Genomic DNA, 10,040 nt, shown 5'->3' on the forward strand with positions numbered 1-10,040 from the left:
AGAAAGAATGAGGAGGGAGAGAGAGAATGAGGAGGGAGAGAGAATGAGGAGGGAGAGGGAGAATGAGGAGGGAGAGGGAGAATGAGGAGGGAGAGAGAGAATGAGGAGGGAGAGAGAGAATGAGGAGGGAGAGGGAGAGGGAGAATGAGGGGGGAGAGAGAGAATGAGGAGGGAGAGGGAGAATGAGGAGGGAGAGGGAGAATGAGGAGGGAGAGAGAATGAGGAGGGAGAGAGAGAATGAGAATGAGGAGGGAGAGAGAATGAGGAGGGAGAGAGAGAATGAGGAGGGAGAGAGAGAATGAGGAGGGAGAGAGAGAATGAGAAGGGAGAGAGAGAAGGAGGAGGGAGAGAGAAAATGAGGAGGGAGAGAGAGAATGAGGAGGGAGAAAGAGAATGAGAAGGGAGAGAGAGAATGAGGAGGGAGAGAGAGAATGAGGAGGGAGAAAGAGAATGAGGAGGGAGAGAGAGAATGAGGAGGGAGAGAGAGAATGAGGAGGGAGAGAGAGAATGAGGAGGGAGAAAGAGGAAGATGAGGGAAAGAGAGAAATAAAATTGAAGAAATTGAAGAGTGAAGAAAGAGGAGGGAGAGAGAGAATGAGGAGGGAGAGAGAGAATGAGGAGGGAGAGAGAGAATGAGGAGGGAGAGGGAGAATGTGGAGGGAGAGGGAGAATGTGGAGGGAGAGAGAGAATGAGGAGGAGAGAGAGAATGAGGAGGGAGAGGGAGAGGGAGAATGAGGAGGGAGAGAGAGAATGAGGAGGGAGAGAGAGAATGAGGAGGGAGAGAGAATGAGGAGGGAGAGAGAGAATGAGGAGGGAGAGAGAGAATGAGAATGAGGAGGGAGAGAGAGAATGAGGAGGGAGAGAGAGAATGAGGAGGGAGAGAGAGAATGAGAAGGGAGAGAGAGAATGAGGAGGGAGAGAGAAAATGAGGAGGGAGAGAGAGAATGAGGAGGGAGAAAGAGAATGAGAAGGGAGAGAGAGAATGAGGAGGGAGAGAGAGAATGAGGAGGGAGAAAGAGAATGAGGAGGGAGAGAGAGAATGAGGAGGGAGAGAGAGAATGAGGAGGGAGAGAGAGAATGAGGAGGGAGAAAGAGAATGAGGAGGGAGAGAGAGAATGAGGAGGGAGAGAGAGAATGAGGAGGGAGAGAGAGAATGAGGAGGGAGAAAGAGGAAGACGAGGGAAAGAGAGAAATAAAATACATAGTCACTTCTCACCTACAGTATACAAACATAGACCACTACTCTGTTTGTGTTCAATCACACACACGCAAGAAGACACACACACACACACGCAAGAAGACACACACACACGCACACATGACCAGAATGTGAATTAGAACTGATGCTACTGATAAACCTCAATAGCCTACAGCAAAATAGTCCATTGATTCAACACGCTGACACTCAGGGACAGTACAGCTCTGTTGTGGTTTATACAGAGAGATCTGTATTTAACAAATACCACCGCTATCTCTATCTCCGCTGTTATCTCTGTCAGAGAGGCCTGGGATACATGACCCTCGGTGGAGCCCCCCATCACAGATATCTATGCTACTAGAGGTTATATAAAACACAATGGGTTTACAGTGTAGGGTCTCTATGGTGTAACTGTGGTTTTGTAAAGGATTTTATCATCAGATCAACTACACACAGCAGTCACACTCATGGATCGCAAAGTTTGCGTGTGTGTGTGTATTGGCGTGTCTGTCTATTGACCGAGTGCATCATGGTAAAGGTTGTTCACACACTGATAGAGATTGCAGAATGTTTAGGCGTACCTGAAAGAACGGCTCCTGGTCACAGATAAATTCCTCTGATATTGAACAACATTCCAACCCATGTTATTCTGGATCAACACACACACACACACACACACACACACACACACACATAATTCATAACTACATATCTAGCATTAATGTAATCTCAGGACAAATCCATGTTCTATTTGTGACTGTCATCATGTCTCTCATCAAAACATAACAGCCCTGCAGTCTGAACAGTTAGGGGCAAGCCTTGGTCAGGCAGTCTAAAAGCCATCAAGTCATCAAAGTCCTTCATCATCAGTCTGTTCAGTATTTTCTGCAGCTGATTGACTCTCAACAGACTGCAGTGTGCTAGCTGTGCTTGTCTTGGCTGTACAAAGTGTCTGTGCTCAGCCTCAGAGGAATGTCTCATTTTAACTGGACAGCATTGCCATTGAAGACCAGCGACTTAGACCAACAAACTATTTTTCTTTGTCCCACATCTCAACTTTGCCTTACCTTTGTCTCTCTTTATGTGTCTATCTCTCTCTCTCTCTCTCTCTCTCTCTCTCTCTCTCTCTATGAAAGGGCATCAGGTGCAAACCCACACTTTCATTACTTCCCTCTCCTCTCCCGCTGGTGTATAAAATGCTGTCGCTGCTTAACTTCTGATCCGTTCTCCTTCACTTTGAAGTGGCTACAGCTCTCATCTGCTAACAACATGGCCAAGTTCAAAGATACCACAGGCTCAGGGAGCCACTGTAGTGTGAGAGGAGAGGAGTATGTGAACAGGGAAGTCAACAGGGGCATTCTGGGATTGGTGCTTCCATTTTTTGACTTTTAAATTAAAAGGTTGAATGGTGACCACTTTGTTGTAGTTTGAATCCCAGATTGCCCCTTTAAGTATCCTGAAACAACCTTCAATACTTTTTTCCCAAACATAAAAAAAAAACGTATTGTCGAGACAAAGGTCTCATTCAAGTCCTTTAACGTTCAAATCAAATCAAATGTTATTAGTCACATGAGCTGAATACATCAGGTCACCCTACAGTGAAACGTTTACTTATGATCCAACAGTGCAGTTTAAATAAAATACGGATAAGAATAAGAGATAAAAACAACAATTAAGTGAAGAGCAGCAGTAAAATAACAATAGCGAGACTATATACAGGGGGGTGCCGGTACAGGAGTCAACATGCGGAGGAACCCGGTTAGTTGAGGTAGTATGTACATGTAGGTAGAGTTATTAAAGTGACTATGGATAGATGATAACAGAGAGTAACAGCAGTGTAAAGGAGGGGGGGGGCACTGGTTAGTTGATGTACATGTAGGTAGAGTTAATAAAGTGACTATGGATAGATGATAACAGAGAGTAGCAGCAGTGTAAAGGAGGGGGGGGGGGCACTGGTTAGTTGATGTACATGTAGGTAGAGTTATTAAAGTGACTATGGATAGATGATAACAGAGAGTAACAGTGGTGTAAAGAGGGGGTAAAGAAGGGAGGAGAACTTGACTCTCTTTTACGTGAGTAAACAAACAAACACATTATACTGATTGAAATGGTAAATGTTCCAAGTGGTATGGTGATCATACAGGTATGACTGGTGTGGTGTCTACTATACCTGAAGGAACAAATTATAACTGAAGTCACACACACACACACACACACACACACACACACACACACACACACACACACACACACACAAACCCCTCGACCCTAGTCCTTCTTCCCTGCCAGTTTCCTGCCTGCCAAAACTCCTACACCCCCAATCCTGCCCCTCCGCCCAACACACACACACTCCTGGACCCTACTCCTTCCACCTCGTCAATTCCCTGTCCTGACCTGTGTTCTGACTGGCCCCTCCAGCTGCACCCCCCCCTCTGACTTCTGACCCCCTAATCCGCCTGCCACCCGTAGGGGGGAGCAGGAGTGGACAGAGGTATGAGAGGTTTGGAGAGGGGGGGGAGAAGGCCGGAGTACAGGAACAAGCAGCTAACAGCTCTTCATTTATCGTAGAAAGGAGGGGTCACTGAATGTGCCTGTCTATTCAATGGAAGTCTGACATCTGGACATCGGTACAGAAAGTAACAGAACATTTCATTGCAAAGCATGTGTGTGTCCTTGTGTGTGTGTGTGTGTGTGTGTGGGGGGGGGGGGGGGTGGAGTGGTGTGTGTGTGTGTTAAGTCTTAATGTCCACTTGCAATAACATCCCAACAGTCTATTTTCCTGCTGTTTGTCTAAACACAGGGCTGTATGAAGCTCTGGGTCTCAGAGCAGGCTGTTGCCAAGGGAAACACAGAAAACACTTACCACGAAAGCCACATATGCATACCTCAACACACTCTGTCATAACTGACACAAATATGCACACTGAGCCATCAACTTCCCAGTAAGCAAAAGAGTGGCTCTACCTTCTGTTTCCCAAGCGGCCTCTCTCATCACCTGTTGTGGCTGTAGTTGTGGAGCTGATCTGAGCTAGAGAGACAAGGCCTTTGAAGTGCTCTGAGAAGACCCTGTAGCCTCAGGCTACTGTCTGTCTGAGTGTGTATACAGGGGACCTCTGAATGGGGTGTGTGTGTGTGTGTCTGTGTGTGTGTGTGTGTGTGTGTGTGTGTGTGTGTGTGTGTGTGTGTGTGTGTGTGTGTGTGTGTGTGTGTGTGTGTGTGTGTGTGTGTGTGTGTGTGTGTGTGTAGGATTGAGGGGCTATTGTATGGGATGAAAAGGCATGTGTGTGCACAACCCAGACTGCGCCCTTGGGGAGAGGGGATTAGGGCTGGGGGTCAAAACTGAGAGAGGGGTGGAGGGAGTCAAAATAACTCAGCCTCTGGTATAGTATAAGACTAGTCTGTAGACTGATCAGGTATCTGAATATGCAAATGTCTCTCCCTCTCTCTCTACCTCTCCACCTATCCCTCTCTACCTCTCCACCTATCCCTCTCTACCTCTCCACCTATCCCTCTCTACCTCTCCACCTATCCCTCTCTACCTCTCCACTTATCCCTCTCTACCTCAAGTGAGGAGCACGAAAGGTTCCTCTCTCAGAGTAGTACACTGAGGAATGTAATGAGAAGGCTACGTGTGTTACGCTCAATACCTTCCCACTAGACCCCTGGATTTACATAACACGCTCCGAGGATGAGGGGGGGAGGGTTTTAAGGAGGTGCACCACAAGGGAGCAAGGGGGAGCGACCCGTAAACCTCTCCCTAGGGGGTCTGGGTTCTGAGAATCATAGGTTCCCCTCCGATGAACATGTCAGTGCCGTGTCAGACTAACGGTACAATTCATAGAGTGTCAGGAAAGCTGTGACATTAAGATAATTCATTGTGGAAAGGTAAATACACTACTAAAGAGCAGTGGAACGTGTCGGCTATAGGCCAAATTCCACAGGTCAAAGAAAAGGTCAATTCCAACCACCTCTCAGTCCAACCAAGGAGCATCAGATCAAGAACAAACTGTCGGCATAACACATTCAGACACTCATTGAGGACAATGGACATATTCAATATAATAATGTTACTTCCTGTTTGGCTCTTTTGGGCATTGAAGGAGAATACTAGACATACGATGCAAGTCATCTATTACTGTATTTAAACCTGTCTTTCTCAGCATCAGGATGATTTATGTTGGGTTCGAGGAGACACTCGCTGTTTTATCACACATGGTGACAACTTCCTTAAACACTCTAAACGCTCCCACGTGAACCAGAGCCCCATCCCTCTGTCTGTGTCTGCACAGCTGCAGGTCAGGAGACTGGACTGAGACTGGAGAAAGAGCAGAGAGGTAGGGAGAGACAGCGAGGGAGAGAACAGTGTGGTAGCGATAGAAAGAGCAGAGAGGTAGGGAGACAGCGAGGGAGAGAACAGTGTGGCAGCGATAGAAAGAGCAGAGAGGTAGGGAGAGACAGCGAGGGAGAGAACAGTGTGGCAGCGATAGAAAGAGCAGAGGTAGGGAGAGACAGCGAGGGAGAGAACAGTGTGGCAGCGATAGAAAGAGCAGAGAGGTAGGGAGAGACAGTGAGGGAGAGAACAGTGTGGCAGTGATAGAAAGAGCAGAGAACAAGTCCAGATAGAGGGAGAAAGAAAAGAAAGACAGGGAGAGCAAGATCGTTGAAACAGAGAGAAAGAGACCAAAGAATAGACAGAGAGACAGAGAGAGAGAGAGAGAGAAAGAAGACCATCCCTCAAGGTTTTTTAATTCCTTAATGGTCCCTAACAAGGGGATCCCAGAGTAAAAGCTTCCTAACAAGGGGAACCCAGAGTAAAAGCTTCCTAACAAGGGGATCCCAGAGTAAAAGCTCCCTAACAAGGGGAACCCAGAGTAAAAGCTCCCTAACAAGGGGAACCCAGAGTAAAAGCTCCCTAACAAGGGGTACCCAGAGTAAAAGCTCCCTAACACCCAGAGTAAAAGCTCCCTAACACCCAGAGTAAAAGCTCCCTAACAAGGGGAACCCAGAGTAAAAGCTCCCTAACAAGGGGAACCCAGAGTAAAAGCTCCCTAACAAGGGGAACCCAGAGTAAAAGTTCCCTAACACCCAGAGTAAAAGCTTCCTAACAAGGGGAACCCAGAGTAAAAGCTCCCTAACAAGGGGAACCCAGAGTAAAAGCTCCCTAACAAGGGGAACCCAGAGTAAAAGCTTCCTAACAATGTGGAACCCAGAGTAAAAGCTCCCTAACAAGGGGAACCCAGAGTAAAAGCTCCCTAACAAGGGGAACCCAGAGTAAAAGCTTCCTAACAAGGGGAACCCAGAGTAAAAGCTCCCTAACAAGGGGAACCCAGAGTAAAAGCTTCCTAACAATGGGGAACCCAGAGTAAAAGCTTCCTAACAAGGGGAACCCAGAGTAAAAGCTCCCTAACAAGGGGAACCCAGAGTAAAAGCTCCCTAACAAGGGGAACCCAGAGTAAAAGCTCCCTAACAATGGGAACCCAGAGTAAAAGCTCCCTAACAATGGGGAACCCAGAGTAAAAGCTCCCTAACAATGGGAACCCAGAGTAAAAGCTCCCTAACAATGGGGAACCCAGAGTAAAAGCTCCCTAACAAGGGGAACCCAGAGTAAAAGCTTCCTAACAAGGGGAACCCAGAGTAAAAGCTCCCTAACAAGGGGAACCCAGAGTAAAAGCTTCCTAACAAGGGGAACCCAGAGTAAAAGCTTCCTAACAAGGGGAACCCAGAGTAAAAGCTTCCTAACAAGGGGAACCCAGAGTAAAAGCTTCCTAACAAGGGCAACCCAGAGTAAAAGCTTCCTAACAAGGGGAACCTAGAGTAAAAGCTCCCTAACAAGGGGAACCCAGAGTAAAAGCTTCCTAACAAGGGGAACCCAGAGTAAAAGCTCCCTAACAAGGGGAACCCAGAGTAAAAGCTCCCTAACAAGGGGAACCCAGAGTAAAAGCTTCCTAACAAGGGGAACCCAGAGTAAAAGCTTCCTAACGAGGGGAACCCAGAGTAAAAGCTTCCTAACAAGGGGAACCCAGAGTAAAAGCTCCCTAACAAGGGGAACCCAGAGTAAAAGTTCCCTAACAAGGGGAACCCAGAGTAAAAGCTTCCTAACAAGGGGAACCCAGAGTAAAAGCTCCCTAACAAGGGGAACCCAGAGTAAAAGCTGACCTGGAGGACCTAGAGGGAGCACCACCAAAGCACCACAGGGCACAGTTAAGCCTGGCTAAGAGGAGAGGATTTACACTACTGCTGCTGTTGTTGATAACACTACAACCACACACAACCACTTCTCATGTTCTAATAGCTGCTTCGCACTCTTTAGTTTAACACACACACACCAAACAAAATCCTCTTCACCTTGTACCTCTTAGCTTCCATCATGGGGTTATTAACTCAATCAGGGGTCCCCCTATTTAGTTGTCATGGTGGCATGACCCAAACACTTATTAGCTGACCCCTGGGATTAGTCCAAGACCAAAGTGTTTGGGGGGGTGGGGGTAAGTAGGGGGGATCTCACAATGATGTGTGTGTGTGTGTGTGTGTGTTAGCATCTTTGACGTTCTTTAATTAAATTGCTGAGACACCAAGTCAGGAATGTTTGCTTCCTCCCTCGCTCTCTCTGCTGATCTCTTCCTCCCTCGCTCTCTCTGCTGATCTCTTCCTCCCTCGTTCTCTCTGTCCCTCCATCTCGGTCTTTACTTTTCCCATCCCTTCATAGACTTCAGTTTGTTTAGGTGCCCTTCCTGGCTGCCTCGCTGACTTGTATTTATCTAGCATGCTTTGTTACATCTCTTCACACAAAGTCATTGACATAGAGGACTCTGAATAACATTAGGTAGACTTGAGTAGTCAAGGTGATTGTTTCTCAAAATCACAAATGTGCTATTCTCACAACCACAGCAATAATAGCATTTTTAGAATTTGGATTTGATTAAGTTGTTATTACCATGCCATTACTATTCTATTGTATACAAAAAAGACAAGTCAACCTAATCCAATCAGGTTAAAGTTTAAATAAACAAAGAAGAGATGACAACCCTGGTCGATTAGTGAGATAACAAGCTCTAATTCAATTACCTTTAAAACAAACAAACAAACACAAACGGGATAAACCAACATCAACAACCGATAACACACCACCCTGACCTGCCTGCTGTGCTTCTAACTAACAACCCACTGGGCACAGACGTCCGTTCAACGTCCAGTTTTAATTTGGTTGAGTTATACATTTGGTTGAGTTGTCAACTACCGTGAATTCAACGTGAAATCAACGACTGAGGATATTTAAATTATTATTATGATGGAAACAACGTCGGTTCAAGCAGTTTTTGCCTAGCTGGAACCTTATCTCTATTCTGCATGACTCTCTCTGTGAGGGTCTCTGGCTGCGCATAGATTTTAATCTAGAATGGTGAGCTAGGCACCACACGGTAAAGATATTTTGACACGCAGATATAACCGACCATATCACATCTTGACAATGATCCGCTTTCAAAGGTTTCTGTGGATGCGGTTTTGAAGTGAGATAGAAAATAACTATGTTGGGGGAGAAATGTTCGGCCATATAAACCTTGGCTATAGGCTAGTCAGTGCTCGTTGCTCGTGGTGAGATCGATAAGCGCGGATAATGGGATAGACATACATGACATATAGTATCCTACATTTTAAGAGGAAAAACTCGGAAATGTTTTAATATAAAATGTGATCACAAAACTATTCTCGTTTCTAATAAAGACACGCAGTGCCAGGCATTCAGCTCACAGACAGTAACCCAGAGAAATCCCTCTTATAACTTCCCCAAGCCATATCTCGCCTGAACAGTAAACACCGTCCGAGGTGCACTTTGGAGCGCACAGAACAACCTGCAGAATGATTGCGCGGTCTCCAAACGGTCACAGACGAGGCTACTGGCTACTAGCCTACTTGTTTCCATCATAAAGTCGCACCAGAAGTAGAATAAAGTTGTTCGTGAGACACCTACCCGGCAAAATGTAGTCCCGAAATGTGCTCAAAACAGTGCTATTTCTTATCCACTTTATCGACGTGTCTATGAGGCTCAAATCCCTTTAATACAGTTGTATTGTCCACAAACTTCAGAAAGGTAGCCTATTGAAATCCCTGTGCAGAACATTTCTCTCTGCGTGTCAAAGTTGCGGTCCAGAAGTCTCCGAGAGGTATGCCCCCTATGTCAAGCGCGTCCCGAGTTTTAACAATTGGAGGACGAGAGGCTCTAGAACTTTAAAAAAAAGTTGTAAGTGGGAGGTGCGTTCTGGTATGAGCGCGAACTGCACTCTGCGCGTCCATGTTCCAGAATCTGGAGCGCAAAGATGGTAACTATAGCCTACACCTGTAAAAATATCAAGTGGCCATACCATATACGTAACAACATGGTGAAAAGGCTATGCGTCCGACCACATTACGTTATTTTTTTTATTGATTCTCGGTTAAGGGGATATTATTGAACATAACAAGAATAAACAGATCTTTTAAATACTCCACTGAAGCTAAATCAGATTATTGCAGATTACTCATACAATGTTGTTTGCCTATTTGAAGTATAATTCACAATATAAAATATGCATAAATTCTGTGGGTGTTTATGACCACGTTTTCTTAATAATTTTCACAGACTAGGTCACTGAGGCTCGTCACTTCACAAAACACATGGGTTTAGGTGCCATTGTAATCTCCTAGCTGGTATTTCTATATACGTGGTCTTCGACATGGAATACTCCTGGCCGTCACAGAAGTTGTCAATGAGCTGTCGGCTGAGGCACTAAATTAAACTGAGGTGGGGTGGTGGGGTATGGTCGGTGCACAAACAGAGGGAAGGGAGCAATAGAGAGAGTGGAG

General features: G+C 46.0%; 1 protein-coding gene across 1 annotated transcript in view; it reads right to left on the reverse strand.

The window, feature by feature from the left end:
- LOC110514184 (vasorin) overlaps positions 1 to 9,402 on the reverse strand; it is a 31,440-nt gene extending 22,038 nt beyond the window's left edge. Inside the window, exon 1 of the mRNA XM_036949219.1 lies at positions 9,169 to 9,402. The gene's annotated coding sequence lies outside the window, so the exon portion shown is untranslated. The remainder of the gene's footprint in view (positions 1 to 9,168) is intronic.
- Between the last annotated feature and the right edge of the window lie 638 nt (positions 9,403 to 10,040).

The sequence above is a fragment of the Oncorhynchus mykiss genome, chromosome 17 (genome assembly GCF_013265735.2).
Source record: "Oncorhynchus mykiss isolate Arlee chromosome 17, USDA_OmykA_1.1, whole genome shotgun sequence".
NCBI classification, from domain to species: domain Eukaryota; kingdom Metazoa; phylum Chordata; class Actinopteri; order Salmoniformes; family Salmonidae; genus Oncorhynchus; species Oncorhynchus mykiss.